This window comes from Falco rusticolus, chromosome 9 (genome assembly GCF_015220075.1).
Source record: "Falco rusticolus isolate bFalRus1 chromosome 9, bFalRus1.pri, whole genome shotgun sequence".
NCBI lineage: Eukaryota > Metazoa > Chordata > Aves > Falconiformes > Falconidae > Falco > Falco rusticolus.
Window position 1 is genome coordinate 15866218 of NC_051195.1, and position 16220 is coordinate 15882437.

A 16220-nucleotide genomic window follows, 5' to 3' on the forward strand; every position below is an offset into this window, starting at 1 on the left:
AATAATAAACACATTTGCAGAGGCTAGGGAACAAGACTGCACTTCAGCAGGGTCTGGAGGGTATAAAACATTGCAGGTTTGACATGGGGCAAAAGACAAACAGCACAGTAGGGTGTAGAAGTATAGCCTGCCCAATAAAAGAAATCTTTCTTTTCTGTTTAGCATTTGCAAAGCTGCAGGTATACTGTGACTGACTTCTGCTGTTCTGCTTCCAGTGATATGAAAATCTGGAAAACAAGAGCAATCAGATGTCTGTAAAATGCATCATCATTTAGCCTGAAGAAAAGACTAATGGATCAAAGCCTGCCAAAATGCAGAAGGAAATAGTCTGTTCTCCACCATTACTATGGATAGTAATAGGATTAAAATGTTTAAATCACAGCAGCACAGATTTAGGTAAGATACTATGAAAATTTTTAACAATAAGAATAATGAAGCTTTGCAAATGAATGCAAGAGAAACTCGGCAACTTCATCACTGACCTTTAGGAAAGACATATAAGATCCATACCACTACAGAGGCTCGTGAAAGTCAGCAGGACACTACAAAAGTAAAAACACACGTGTGGATTGATCGGTGCTTTGCAGAAGGTGAGTGTTGGACACTATCATAATGGTTCATTTAATATGTCCAGAGTTGAAAAATTGATAATACAACCTGTACTTAAAAAGAAAACAAAACGAAACCCAAAACAACACACAAAAGCAGCCCTGAATCTGTCTTGTGGGTTAGATAGCCCCCCAAACAGCTCTTTGGAACAAGACATCCCTGTGTCCTAGCTGAACATGTGATCTACCTGATACAACTTATTAAGTAGATGAGCATTAGAAGACTGGTGTGTGTCTAAAACACAAAATCACCAACTATATTATCAAATGTATAAATGTTCGAAGAAACCAAAAACTCCCGTCTGCTTGCCCACTTGCCAGATTAGAAAGCTGAAGGAACTACATACTAGGTGTTTACAAGGCTAGTTATCTGGCTATTTGCAGACAAAATATTGGCAATATACAATTCTAACTATGACCACAATGGAAACTTTACAGCTTTTCCCTTCTAAAATATATATTCGGATCCAGTTGGAAATACTTAATGTCTGTGACACTCATAACCATCCTATGATTGCCATACCAAGAGGACCAGACAGCTCCCAAAAGTCTGTTCTTAATTCAACCTTACTGTGACAGCACAAAACTATTTTATTGATTTCAGTCTTGTTTGATTTAATAAGGTTGGACAGTTAGAAATACATTTTCAGTTGCTAATATAAAAATCTAAGACCATTAGCATGCTTCACATTATCAGAAGCATTTGCTGCAGACACCAGAGCTCCAAATGAAGATCCAAATCAGAATAGTGATATGGCTGAATTATTCTGGTGAGTTTGAAAGTCTTAAAAATGTGCATCTAAAATAGAATAAAAAATAAAATCTATAGTTAGTTAATGGGTTTAAAAAAGAAAAAGAAGTAAACGTAATAAACTATGTAGAAATATACAATATGCTGAGAAGTCTGCTTTAAATTACAGGCACATTACAGAACTCTACTCCCAAGAAAATGGTAGGAGCCCATTACTTGTCCACTGAGCTAGAAAATACAGAAAAGACTTGCAAAGTGTTGCAAGTCCCTGGACTTCAGGAGAGTTCATTTTGGCCTCCTCAAGGACCTACTTGGAAGAATTCCATGGGTTAGGGCTCCGGAAGGTAGGAGGGTTCAAGAGAGCTGGCTAATATTTAAACATCACTTCCTCCAAGCTCAAGATAGGTGCATCCCCATGAGTAAGAAATCAAGCAAAGGGGGCAGAAGGCCTGCATGGATGAGCAAGGAGCTTCTCTGGCAAACCTCAAACAGAAGGAGGTTTACAGAATGTGGAAAAAGGGACAGACTACTTGGGAGGAATATAGGGTTGTTGTCAGAACACGCAGGGAGGCGATGACGAAGAGTAAGGTCCGTTTGCAATTAAATGTGGCAAGGGATGTCAAAGACAACAAGAAGGGCTTCTTCAAGTCCATCAGCGGTACAAGGATGACTAGGGAAATGGTGGGTCTGCTGCTCTACAAGGTCGGTGCCTTGGTGAGGAAGGGTGCAGAGAAGGCAGAGTTGAGCGCCTTCTTCAATTCAGCCCTTACTGCCAAGGCCAGCCCTTCAGTTTCGAAGACCCTGGAGGCAAGAAAACCCTGGGCCTGTTTAGCCTGGAGAAGAGAAGACTGAAAGGGGATCTTATCAATGTCTACAAGTATCTTAAGGGTGAGTGTCAAGAGGATGAGGCCAGGCTTTTTTCAGTGGTGCCCCGCAACAGGACAGGGGCGACAGGCACAAACTGCAGCACAGGAAATTCCAAGTGAATATGAGGAAAGACTTTCTTACTCTGAGGATGACACAGAGCACTGGAACAGGCTGACCAGAGGGGCTGTGGAGTCTCCTTCTCTGGAGATATTAAAAATCTGTCTGGATGTGATTCTGTGCAACTTGCTGTAGGTGAACCTGCTTTAGCAGGTGGTTGGGCTAGATGATCTCCAGAGGTAGGGACCTCTGACCATTCTGTGATCTTGTAAAGAAAATCCTTCATTGCCAGGATAATGGCTAAGATGATCTAATAGGCTTTTCCCATCTCTTATCACCACGTTTTAATTACTTCTGTGAGTAGAAGTCTATGGGGTTCATCTGTCAGAGGAGGGGAAGAGCATCTTTGGTCACAGGCTTGCCAAGCTGGTGAAGAAGGCTTTGAACTAAAGTTCTGGGGGAGGGGAACCTCAATCCATCTCACTTCTACCAGTTTGATGCCAGTGCCAGTAAGAGATGTCTAGATGACCTTTAAGGTCCCTTCCAACCCAAATCATTCCATGTTTCTGTGAAGTCCTAGGCACCATATTTTTCTTACACAGCAAGATGTTCTGTTGTACTGCACACACAAAATTGCAATTTTATATGGACTATTTATAAAGACTGCAATATTTTTGGTGTTAAATGGCAAAAGTACCGCACAAAATTACAGATGTTTAGAGATAGTGTTTAATAATGTGTCTCTTCTAAATATATATTTACATAACTTATAAAAGCAGGGGGGGGAAATCAAAGTTTAATTTGTAGGCTTAAAGCTGATTTCTAGAGTTATAGTATATATTCGGAAGGGTATTCACAGGCTGCATGAAGACAGGCTAACCAACATGCAAGTTATAGAGGCCACAATCCAGTACAAATGCAGTTTGAGTAGCTGTGTAGCTTGGCAGAGGCTATGGATGCAGTGATAAAGAGAAACAAGTTTTGGACTGCATCACAAGAACTATGTGCTTGTGAACATTAAATGAACAATTTACATACTATTCAGAAAAAAAAAAAAAGCACTAATCAGAATCAGCTAGTTCACATAGGCTTCCAGTGTGTAGGCTGAATAATTGTCTCATCATGATAATAGCCTTTATGATAACCATGATCTCACCATTGCACTCAAAGATCCAAAATGCTGCTGGTACTCTTACACCCACAACAAGGCACACTCAGTCTTTGTATCTGATGAAAATCCTACTCTGCAGCTTCAACCTTTGGCTGTTAATGTAGACAGGGTGTAATCTTATTATTTTTCATGCCTTTGCTTTTAAACCACAAAACCTATAGATTTTCTTTGCAGACAGAAAAGCACAGATTGAAACTCCTTTTGTTATGAAGACACCTCCCATTACACTATTAATTCAAAACATATAAAAGAGTTATCAGCAGTAATAAAAACTAACAGTGTGCACCTCATAAATAAAATAAAAATTGAGGTGCAATTTTATTTTCTGTAGGTCATTTTTTTCCAGCTACTTTCTACTTCACAAAAGCAGCAGGTTACATTGTATTCTGCACTGGGACTAGGGCATAAAGCATGCCTTTTGCACCACTTCCCTCTCCCTCCTCTTACTGGAGGCTTGTAGCCATCTATTTTAAGTGTAGTTATATTGTTTTCTCTGGTTTGACAAAGCAGTGAAAATTAACACCAGCCATGGGTCTGGGTAAGTGTGTAAACTCAGGCAAAAAAGAAGCAAGCGTTCATAGTGTTCCATCAACAACATCCAAGGCAAAATCTAAGGTACAAAAACCAAAAGCAGATGACAGTTTTCCGTTCCTGATGGGCAGGCAGGAAAAGCTTGCATGCTGCAGTGTATTCACACTACATACTGACACATGGCCTGTCTTTGTCTCTTCTAAAATGGGGCAGAAACTACTGTCTCCATGATAAATGTATCACAAACAGCATAACCACATAACTGAAGCATGTCTCTCCGTCTTAGTAAGATGCTTATGTATTTAGTGGCATAGCGACTGGGTTCACACGCTAGGATAGGGCAAGGGAGAGAGAAGCACTTTAATCTGCCACAACTTAAAACCATGGGACAAGATTTTTCATTAGTATGAACTGGTGTCAGGGAAGGCTGTGGACTACTGCCAGCTGGATTTCTACCCTCCAGCCTCTTCCAGCCTCCTTCCCACCTGCTTCAAGCACTGGATACTCAGTGTCACTCTCCAAAACTTTACAAAAGTGTGTCTTTTCTTTTTAGGTTTTACAACATGTGAAGTTTCAGAAGGCAGTCTTATGGCACAAGAGAATAGGTGGTACGGCATCAGCGTGCACCAGTTGCTGGAAGGCCGCTGGAGCCAGCTCTGGGTCAGCCCAACTTCCCTGACAAACGCTGGCTACTGCTGACTGTCTACAAAAAAAGAAAAGCTCTCTGGCAGTTTGCTGCTTTGCTGGCTGGAGTATGGGCAGGCCTGCCAATACATGAAAGAGGTAAAGAGAATCCACCCTGAAGGACACACTTCTATCCTTTAAAAACAATTAAATCATTACTATCTGAATTACCTATTCAGTTCAAAGTGTGTGTTAATTCATTCCATGTATATTACAGGAACACTGTCCAAAATCCCATATGATTTTTTCAAATTTAAACAAGTCGCTCCCTGAAAAGCAGAACTGATCAGATGTGATTTTCCTTATCGCATTTGGATCATATGTCTCCACATTACTCCTTCCACAACAACTTTAGGTCCCCACCATTTCTTTCAGGCTGTTGCCACAGCCACCCTGCTGGTCCCTTCCGGGCCTCCCCTGGTGGCCAGATTGCCCATCCCAAGCACTCCCCCAGTTTCTTTCCCACATCACATAACCACTATAGCATCCAGTCCTCTTCCACATTCCCTATGGCTCTCAAAATGCCTTTTACAATTCTGTAACCCTCATTTCCTTGGGAAACTAGAGTTAAAACTAAACATACACACAAACTGAAAAGCAGAGGCATCATGGAAAACCATAGATGTTTTGTTAAAACAATAGAAAGTTTTTCTCTGTACTTCAATACTTCACCACCACCTAAGCATAATGACAGCAACATTAGGGACAGTTTGGGGAATAATGTTTCTCTGCCTTTTTTTTTTTTTTTTTTTTACATTAACTAGCCTAGTAATATGTAAAAAGGAAGAAAATTTTCAATTTCTTGCTTGGGTAACCTTCAGGACATCTAGAAAAAAACACAGTGAGTCAGGCTGCAGCCCTCAATGTTCTCCATTTAGCAGATTTTTTGAAATATCTTTATTCTCTCAGTGGGGCAACTGCTATTTTCTATTTTACAAGCCCCAAGTGCAGAAGTGACTTACATGACGCTAAAACTGGAAAGGCCCAGAAGGAATTTTGAAGCCTAAACCTATGGAGATTCAGAATAATGCAACCCCTCTTGTACAGGAAAAATCCAGTTTATCGGTATGGCAAATACTATCAGATCATATGAAGAACCTGATAAAAAAAATCTACCTACAAAAGGCACTCTTTCCATGTTCTACTGCTCTCCAAATGGAAGTTGTGGAAACACAGATGATCGCTGCATTTAAGTACATCAGCAAAAAAATGCACTTAAGTCAAATGAACAGAGGTTTTATCAATCTGAACTAGCAAGACATCTCTCTCTGACCCAGAAGAAAAAAGTAAGGATAGATTTCCCCTTTACTTCTTGTGACATTTTGACATGTCAAAAACATTTTAAGAAATTACAATTTGTATTTAAAAACCAAACATGTACAAGAGACCCCATTGTGCAAAGGTGTCTTATAGGAATACCTAAATAATCTTTAAAGCTGCACAGTGGGATATTTAATTAATAGGGTTTTTTTAAGTTCCAAGTACAAATCAAAGATGCTCTTCACCTTTGCTATCAAGTGTTATCAAGTCTGCTAAAGAAATCATGAAAATAATAGACCTAGAAGTGGTAAGTAGTCACGGCAAAATTATTGAACATACCTCTTTTTAAAACATTGGATGAGGACACAACTTACTACCCCAGCAGTCTGATCCAGGAATATAAACCTAGAATCCTCTAGAACTTTCATTCCCAAAGTAGTAGAATACTGTTACTTCTCTCATATCTGTTAGCATTTAGAATAATTTATCATGAAAAAAAAATCTCTTAAAGCCATGTTTTTCTGGACAGTTTTTGACAATCCTATGCAAAAATCTGGTGAGTAAAAGAATCGCAGTTTTGGAGAACTATTTAGAAATTTGGACAGTTACCAGTATCAACATCACAGAGGAAAAAGATTTGGCTAAACGAGACTCTCACTCACAACGGACGGTTTTACGAGCAGCAAATATAGGCTTGTGCTCTCTTTGTGCAAATTCTAGAGCTTTAATTCAAGGGAGAGCAAGAACTAGCTGGCTAGGGCTTTTGTCTAAATTTCCTTTCCAAGAAAGCAAACAAAAGCCATGTTCAAAACTGTTTAAATTCCATCTACATGCCTGTACCTAGAGTGTCCGGTCCTTTAGAAAGGCCTGGCCAAGAAGCAACACTACATCCAGGGACTTTAAACAGGATTTTGCCCCCTGAAAATTACCTTTGGTCCATTTCTACCTAACTTTGGGAACAATATAAGCTACATTAAAGGCAAGCAGAGTCTGGGTTTGAGGCTGGGGGGTTGGAGGTTTTGTGTGTGTTTTTTTTTTTAAATTTTATTTTATTTGTTGGTTTGGGGTCTTTTTGTTTGTTTTGTTTGGGTTTGGTTTTTTTGTTTGTTTGTTTTGTTTTTGTTTTTGTTTTTGTTTTTGTTTTTGTTTTTTAACTGGGGAATAGTCTACAAAACCAGGGTTGGAAGAGCAGTAAACCAGAAAAGACGACCTGGGTATACATGCTGCCACCTGGCAGCTCTCAGATTAGGACTAGAGGTAAAGATAAACTTCTCTAGAATTCCATGGGAGTTTTTCAGGAAAAACTGAGGACTGTCATGGGCATAAGAAACCAGGTACTTCTTTTATATAGTCCATTTTTCTAGAAGTGATTGTAACCTCTAGTCCTTCCCATGGAAAAGCAGCCTAATGTTGATGCAGCGCTTTGACTTAAGGGTCTGGCAAGCATTTTCAAGGCCTGTGACTACGAAGATTTGCATGAATTGGTATCTGTTGGATCCAAAGTGATAAATGCAACTATAAAGCAATTAAGTAAGCAAGTAAGTCTGGAAGCAGCAATTGGTTTTGGAACCACAGATACTTTCTGCATTCACAACTGTACAGTAGTAAGATCCACAATTTAACTGTATGTTGCATATGCAGTACTTCCTTTTAATTGTATAAAAACACCAATGATTCATTCCCTGTTCATCTTCCCCATATCAGGCATGAATTTATTCATCTTTATCATATTCCTCTTTATTCACTCCTCTCCGAGCTGTAGAGACCTACTCTGTTTAATTTCCCCTTATATAAGAAGTGGTTCTCGTGCCATTCTTTTCATCTGTTCTCATTCTACATTCTTTTGTTGAGTTGATATGGGCTGATGGGGCAACAGAAGCTTTTCTCAATGCAAGAACATGGCAAATTAATAAAGGAATACAACTGTTTTGTTTTCTCTTCTGTTCCAAATTATTCCCAGTGTTATTTACCTTTTTGATCATACTACTGGACTGTGAGCAGACACATTAAGGAGGTACCTGCATGTTCTAAACTGTGTACTAAACTGAGAAGTAAAGAAATCTAAAATGTCAGGGCTCTTGCTTTGTTGAAATATTGAAATGTACAAGATGAAGGAAGACATCCATTAATCTTGCCCAGTTCCCCCTCCAGTAAGGAAGAATTGTATGTTTACATTTCAACTGCTTTATACAGTTCTGATTTAAATGACTGATTCTCATTTTCCCCCCAAAACTGCAACATAATTTCCAGTCATAATGCTTTTATATATGGATTTCCAGTGGAAATGTTTATATACTTTTATGCACAAAGGATACAATTCTTACCTCACTGTAAGGATGTTCTCAGAAATGCCAACCAAGTCAAGGAACAAGTCATCTACAAATAGCATTACAGACAAAAGGCTGAGCAACAGACAAATGAATGCTTATTTCAGGAGAAGAGTGAGTTGGAGTTTTTGGAAATGAAATAACAGAAGCTAGTAACATCTTGGCAGAGGCATGAACAACAAGATACTTACTGATCCAGGGGTTTGGCAGCATCCCAATAAGGGGCTGGAACTTGCTTTTATTGTTAAAACCATCAGTTAAACACAACCCAGCTAAAAAGTCACCTTAAACTTTGAAAGGCTTTCCCCAATGATCTGCTGAAATGTGTGGCAGGGCCCAACATGTCGAAAGAGCAAGGGTTAAGCATTTCAAAAGGTAAAGCAGTAAACTTTGGCCTCTATTCTACAAACAATCTCCTTGCTTTGCAATAATTTGATTTCTGGATGACTGAGCACAAAATCATTCTGAACTCCTTCCAGAGACTTATGGTAAGTGGCTGCAGTTTTATGTTAATGACATTCTTCATTCTTGACCAGCTATTTTCTTAAGGTTTGAGCTCTGCCTTTTCACAACTGCAAAAAACAAAGCTAACCGATGCCAATACCATTAAAAAACCCAAACCACCACATGAAAACAAGAGGGCTGAGATGAATTCCTGGAAAAGCAGCACAGCATAACTGGGTAGGATCTGTTTTGTTTAAGTTCATCTAAATCTTTATCATCATAAGATACAAACCTAAACTAAATAGTGTTTTGGCTGGCTTTTAGTCTTTACAACAATAACTGGTTTTTGTTGTTACAGTTCTATGCAGTCACTCCTCTTGATTTGACTGTACTTATGTCTCTATCTGATGACTGCTGAGCTTATACCTTAGGTCGTCTCTCAAGTACAAAAAAATAAGTCATTCCTTGCAATTACACTCAAATCTCTCTGAACTTAGGTACCTCCCTTCTGCCTTCTCCACTATGAACACTTTCCATAAGCCTAACTCTAGCCTTCAAGGATCACAAGACACAGTAAACATCAGCAGCTCCGTATTCAGAATTAATAAATCCAACTTAGAATTTATTCATTTCATCAAAGCAAGAAATAAAGTTTTTCTCATCACTGGGATTTCAAACTCCTTTCATAAAAGAGTAGTAAGAAGTGCATAAAAAAAAAATACCTCTCGCTCAAATTTCAGGGCAATATTTTGAGTTGGAGATTTCTTTTATTATTATTAAAACAAACTCACCCAACCTGGACTAGAAAGAGAAATTATGTCATGTTTTACTGATATTTTAAATCTTTCTCAAGGAAGTTCTGAATAACCTAAAGCCCCATTCCTTATCTTCTCTTTGGGAGGCAATAACGTTATAGCACAAGTGCAGACCCAAGCAGCAGAAATATCGATAAAGGCAGATAGCCTAGTGACTACACCTATCCCATACGAATATGATAATGAAAGAGTCTGACTTGACCCCATCCTCTGGAGTATTTGACTTTTCAGGTCGCTTGTTTGTCACGGTGATGGAACTATTGCTCCTAGCATCAAAAAGTGAACACTGGGGGTCTTAAAATAAAAAAGTGAGATAAAATTCCGCCAAAGGACAAATCCCCAATTTTGAAGGATATACCAAATGCTCGTGTAAAGCTGTTGTAAGAGTAGAGATTAGATTTCAATAACCACTCAAAACCTGGCCCTAAGCAGAACATTTCTTTCCCTTTTGGATCACACTGTTTTTAGGACATGCTGTTCACATTGGCAGCTGCACAGGGGTTGTGTCATACCTGGCACAGGCAAATAGTCAAGGCCATGCAAGAAGGAAGAGGAGGTGGCAAAGAGAGTCAAGCATGTTAGAATGTGCCCTATGGGCATACTCATTGAAGAGCTACATTAACAAAATATTTCCAGTTGGTACTATGGATTAACCAAAAATTAAGAAATTCAGTGTCATTTATGAGTGAATCTGATAAAAAACCCAAAACAATTTTCACCATACAATATTCAAAAAGATGCAATAAGAATATAGTAAAATTACATATCATACCAGCTACCTTCTATCGATACAGATTTCAAGATACCTGTGATGAAAAGTGACTTTTCACTTTCATTGTTCACATTATTATGACATCTGGCTGGAATAGGTAGAGTTAAGTGTCTGTGGTTATTTTCATTAAAGACCATTTTATGCCTCCATCGCTCAAAAAACTGATTTTACTTTAAAACTAGATTTGGCAGGCAAACGCTGTAGCCAAATACATGGGTTAATATATTTGTCAAAGTGGAAAACATCTAACAAAAAAAAAGGAAAATAGAAAAAAGCTCACAACAACATCTGATATTAAACCTGTCCAAAAAGCTTACATTTAATCCAGCTATCACCTATTTAGAGAGATACAAAATCGTATTTATTAGTAGTTTTTACTGTTACACTTGCACATTATCCACCAGCAACCCATTGTTTTTCTTTAAAACAATAAACATCCACACAGGTACAGAAATCTTCTTCTTGTAATAGTATGGGTAACCATCATACCATTTGAACACCACATCCACAGGCTTTGGAATCACTAGGACACTTCACCTCCCCAGATCTGCAACTCCAGCCCAAAACTTGTGCCAACCTGTGGCCATTGAAACACCTGTGGAGCACAGCATCCCGTTGCTTCATGTAGCTGTAAGAAAGGGTGTGGAAACACCTTCTCTACAGCATGTATAGCCCTGTCTAATCCATATAAATCCTCCTCTTGTTGCAGGGGACAACTGCAAACTCAGCTGCTTGGAGAAACTGAGATACATGGCAAGTTGTTGAGAGGAAGGTAATGTCTGTGCAGCATCCTAGAAAGGAACACTCGCAGATCTCTGTGTAAGCAATACTCAATGGGACATGCTGCTTTAGGGCAACTTAATTTGACAGCTCAGCAATGAAGCTGTCAGCCAGGGAGCTGAGAGCAGGGACCAACAATGCCCACTCCCATGCTTCTCCCACAACCAGAGACAGCTGGAAAAGGTTAACTCCATTCATGAATATGACAGGATTTCTTTTCTCCATTTCCACATTAGGCAGAAATCAATGCCACTTAGACCCAGTGGAGGCCCAGAAAGGGACAGAGGTGCTTACCAGTCTGGGAGCACCTGTACTTGCACCTTTAATTATTCAGGAATTCTCTATATCACCATTTCTGGTATCATGGGACTAATTTCCCACCTGCAAACAGGTGCAAATATCTGTCCTCATGATCCTGAAGATCAAAGAGTTGCAGACTGTGAAGAAAAGAATTTGGCGCATTCCTTCTAATGGTGACCGAGCATAATCATCAGCTAGTGACACATGCATGGATCTGTCAGGAGAGCTGTACTAAATATCAGTAGTTTAGTGTGATTACTCACAGCAGCTAAAAAAATGGATGGGGTGCAACTGTGACACCAATGACAAAATGTTGATCGACTTCATTATGGTCAGAAGTCATGAGAAAGCCATAATTAGCTGAAGAAGGCACCGGAATAGAAGTTTAGAAGGACGGGAGAAAACAGAGGGGTTTACATCCATCCATCCCAGAACAACGGTTTCTGGGAAATTAAGCCGTAAGCACACGGAATGATAAATAGTGTTTCCCTGACAAGCAGAAGCTGCAGTCAACAGAAATTACCAAAGTTGTTCCCTATGAAATCTTTCATACCCATCTTGATCTCAGGGATTTTTAGAAATATTCTGAAAGTTAATATTTTAATGAACATTGAAAGAAATCAAGTAAAAAATTAGATTGTCAACATAAATATTTAATCAGTAAAGTTCTGATACACGTGGTGTTTAAAAGAAGAAAAAGTGGAACTAGACAGTAACTATCCAAAATCCCACCAGGTGCCTGAAGTTTAGTTCTTAATAGTAAGCTTTCCTTCCAAAGGCAGAGAACAGAAATCCATCTCAGAGATGCACGGTGCCTTTTGAAATTATGTAAAATATTTAACTGCATGACAAGCATTAATAAGTTACCCAGATAAATTCTAGCATACCTACTTTCAAAATGTATTATTTAACCTAGCTGAACCCACAATCTTTTTTTGTTGAATTGCCAGCAAATTGAAATGAGGTTTAAAAAACCTAATTATTGCACAGCATAAGGTACAGAGACATGTTTTTGGTGCACTACCATCTTGTGGACTGTCTAGGAAAAGCAATAAATGGAGTTTTACATATACATATGTATATGTAAACCAATTCACATTCTGAGTATAGAAATACACTAACCTGTGAAAAGAGCCCTAAAACTTCATTTGGGTGCATATTACATAGAACTAGGAATGGTTTATTGGTTTCTTATGACTAGGAAAATTGTATTGAACCTCTTTTTGCTCAGCACTTAGCACCAACACATGATGTCACCAGCCTTTCCTGGGAGAAAGCTCTCATCAGAACTGCAAGATTTTACAGAGCAGCTGCGGAAGATCCATGAAGCACTGAGCTGGCTCCAGCGCCACTGCTGCACAATTCCAGGCTTTCACCTGCACACGTGTGGGAGTTCCCCCTGTAGGCACAGCTGCACCTTCTGGCCTGAAGGACTGAGGATTTGCTTGCGTTGGTTAAGTTAGTAATGTTTTACAACGGATTTTCATGCATATACATGTGAACGTATATATGCGATATTTGTGAAAATGCATTTTAAAACATTGTTTAATTGTGTGTATATATACAACCGCTGTTTGTATATGTGTGTGTATATACACACACATATAAATTGTATATATTTGAAATGTGATAAACTGCCTCTACCACTTATGCAACTCATTACTGAGGGAGTTTCCGGTGCCTCTTTGCAGTATAGTTAAACATCCATGATGAATCATTCTTCTGCATCTCTCTTTCTCATAAAGTATTTCTTGTGAGTATCCAGAAATATGCTAACAAATTTTAAACTGTGGGGAATGACATGAACTTTGATTTTAACTTGGTGTAATGAAACATGTATATAAAGAACAAACCCACATCAGACTTAGCTCACTGCCTGGCTATATTTGAGTCTTCCTGTTAACATGGAATCAAATTACATGTATCTAAAAAGTGCTAAGAACCTTAAATACCTAATCATTTACATGATCTGCACATAGCATATTTAAAAATGTATTATCATGCCAAGGTCTAGTTGTATTTCTATAATATCAGTAATATTGTGAAACATACAGCAGCATAAAGAACACAGTTACTTGTACTACTTTCATACAGCTGCTATGTACAATTACTTGGTAGTACTTGAAAAATACTTTCAAAGGGTAGGGAATCAAACAAGACATTTCCCCCTCTAGCTGCGAAAGATTAATCACCAACAAAATCCAAAGATTTCACAGCAGTGATGCCAACTAAGAGGAGGGCACTTGCCAAAGCTCTTCAGGCATGCAGTGATTCAGCACAGCTCTTCTTTGGCCTTTGTTGCCCAGCCCTCAGTAGAGCCGTTGACCCTCTCTCTGGGACGAGGCTGCAAAGATCTCATTGCTACAGGAAGGCACAGCTTGCCTTTCAGTATTGATTTCACTGAATCTGCCTCTTAACAAAGCAAGGGCTGAGGCAGATTAATCAATACAGGTAGAACAAAGGCTAAACACATTCACACTATTTTCTTAAAAACCAGGTACCTCCCTTTCTGCAGAAGGTTAAAGTATGCTTTCTTGTGGTTCAGCTCTAACCGTCCAGCACACCTCGCGAGGCCATCCATTCAGGCCAACTTCTGATACCTCACATAAAGATACAAACGAGTTATTGCAGGACTAGATGAAGTTTGGTGAATGGCACCATTTGGCTCCTGACCACTAAACCTGAGGCCACAGCCCCCACCTGCGAGGGCAGACCACACACCTGCACAGCTGCCTCAACTCACTCCTTTGACATGGCCAGTGTTCCACGCAAACTGGCCACAGCCACTACCAACAACCTGCTCCCCACTAGGCAGCCTTAACAACCAGTATCACATTAAGGGATACAAGAGGCAACTTTCTTTCCCCAGGGTCAAGGTAATATCCAAATTTTTTATCCTTCCATGATGATTCACACATCCAAAACATTTCGCTGTTCCAAGTATCACTGTTCAGTCCCTCATCAATTTTTGATAAATACTCTCTGGTTCACCTCTCACTGAATTTGTACAAAGTCCATTGCTAAACCTCCCTCATTCTAATTGCCATGGTCACATTGTTCCCCTGAAACCCACTACCACCCCTCCCTTTCCCCCAAAGTCCCATTTTGGGAGTAGGAGAAATACTGAACTTGAGAATGAGCAAAACTTCCAAATTGTCTACCTACATAACTTGTATTAATCAACGAAGTACAGCAGACCTTTTGTTGCACATTTTAGAAAGCTGGTGACCCCGATATCTTATCTACAGCTCTAGGAATGCCCAGACTTGGTGCACACACAGAGAAAACCCCAAAAATGTTCTCCTTTAAAATCACATCACCTGTTGCTGTAGCACCACAGTTTCCTGAAATTTTATTTCAGAGTAAATGCAATTGTTCCCAAAATTACATTTAGATCACATTGTAGACATGTTTCTTAGTGCCAGGAATTAAAAACATATCTGGCAGCCCTTCCACAGCATGCGAAAATTCTTCTAGGATTATTATGTGTAACAAGCTATCTGACAAGTTCTATAACTGATAAAATATTTATAGGGGTTACCCCTTGTCATTAAGGTACTGCTATATATATTTATAGGAGTCACCATTTGTTATTAAGGTACTACTACAGATGCTAACACACAAATGTGGATTTCTACTTTTAGTGACGTGCTGAACAGCAATACCTGTCAAAGATCAGACTGAAATCACAAATCAAAACTTAGCACCACCTTATTGATTTTTCACTTTATTTGCAGGAACATACAGTAACAGCTCAAAATACAACCATCACCATAATAATCGATTTTAATGCAAGTTAGAAAATGCTTCAATTATTTCACTATATTTCAAAAGAGGAAACTTGTAAGAAAACTTGAGGTATGGATACTGATAAGGGGAAAAATACAGTCGGACTCTCAAACCTTATCCAAGCCAGAAAAAACAATGGTAATCAACATCCAATAACAGTTGACTAACAGGATTGAACTGATTAAAAAAAAAAGTTCTGATCCGCCTATTAATGAACAAGTGTCCACAGCACTTACAGATAAAGACCAGAAAAGATAACCTGCTCTCCAGACTGAAAATCACAGACATGAAGACAATGAAAACAGCCTGACTAATCTAGTTAGCCTGGTTTTCATCCAATTTGTGATGAAATTACAGTTCTTGTTGGTTTATACCTCATCCAAAGCAGAAGATGGAGCTGCATGTTAGCAGCGGAAGAGAAATGCTGGGCAGCCCATGGGAGCTTTCACTGTTACCAGCTGTCCTGGACCTATTTGTGAATCAACGCAACAGGACAAGCCCACTTCAAAGCACTGGTTTGCTCTTGCTCATGTTTGCAGCACTACCAACTGAGAACACTTCATGGCACTTCAAAAACCCACAGTTTTATGGGGGATTCTTTCTATCACGTATGTGGGCAGTTAGAAGATACCCCCTTTTAAAAGTAATTTTTCACAGCTCAGTGATTAATGCAGAGTTAACAACATGTCTGCTTTCCTGAAACAGTTTCTGAATGCATAAAAATGAAAGCTGATTAGGGGCACTGTGAATTATCCATTAGATGAGAGCTACTGCAATCAATGTGATGTCTTGTCCTGTAAGAAATGATGTGACGAAGAGCGCCAAATGTGAGAGCACCCAAGTATGTATGAGAAGCCCTTTTTCATTTCAGATGTCTGTAGATACATGTACATGCAGCCACTAAATTTGATTTAGCTGTAGAGATGTTAGGAAATGCCAATGGAATTTAAATTTATATCTAATAAGAAAATTACAAATAAATTTTAGTTAGGGATTTGAATCAGGCTCTTGATTTGATTTCAGATTTTCACACTGTTCTGCTGAGCTCTGTTAATGGAAATGCC

The 16220-nt window shown here is 39.1% G+C and overlaps 1 long non-coding RNA gene across 1 annotated transcript; it reads left to right on the forward strand.

The window, feature by feature from the left end:
* The first annotated feature begins 8708 nt into the window (after positions 1 to 8708).
* Positions 8709 to 12891, forward strand: LOC119153134. The gene is made up of 3 exons (XR_005106057.1): positions 8709 to 8744; positions 10997 to 11106; positions 12599 to 12891. It is a non-coding gene; the product is annotated as an uncharacterized LOC119153134 (long non-coding RNA).
* The last annotated feature ends 3329 nt before the right edge of the window (positions 12892 to 16220 follow it).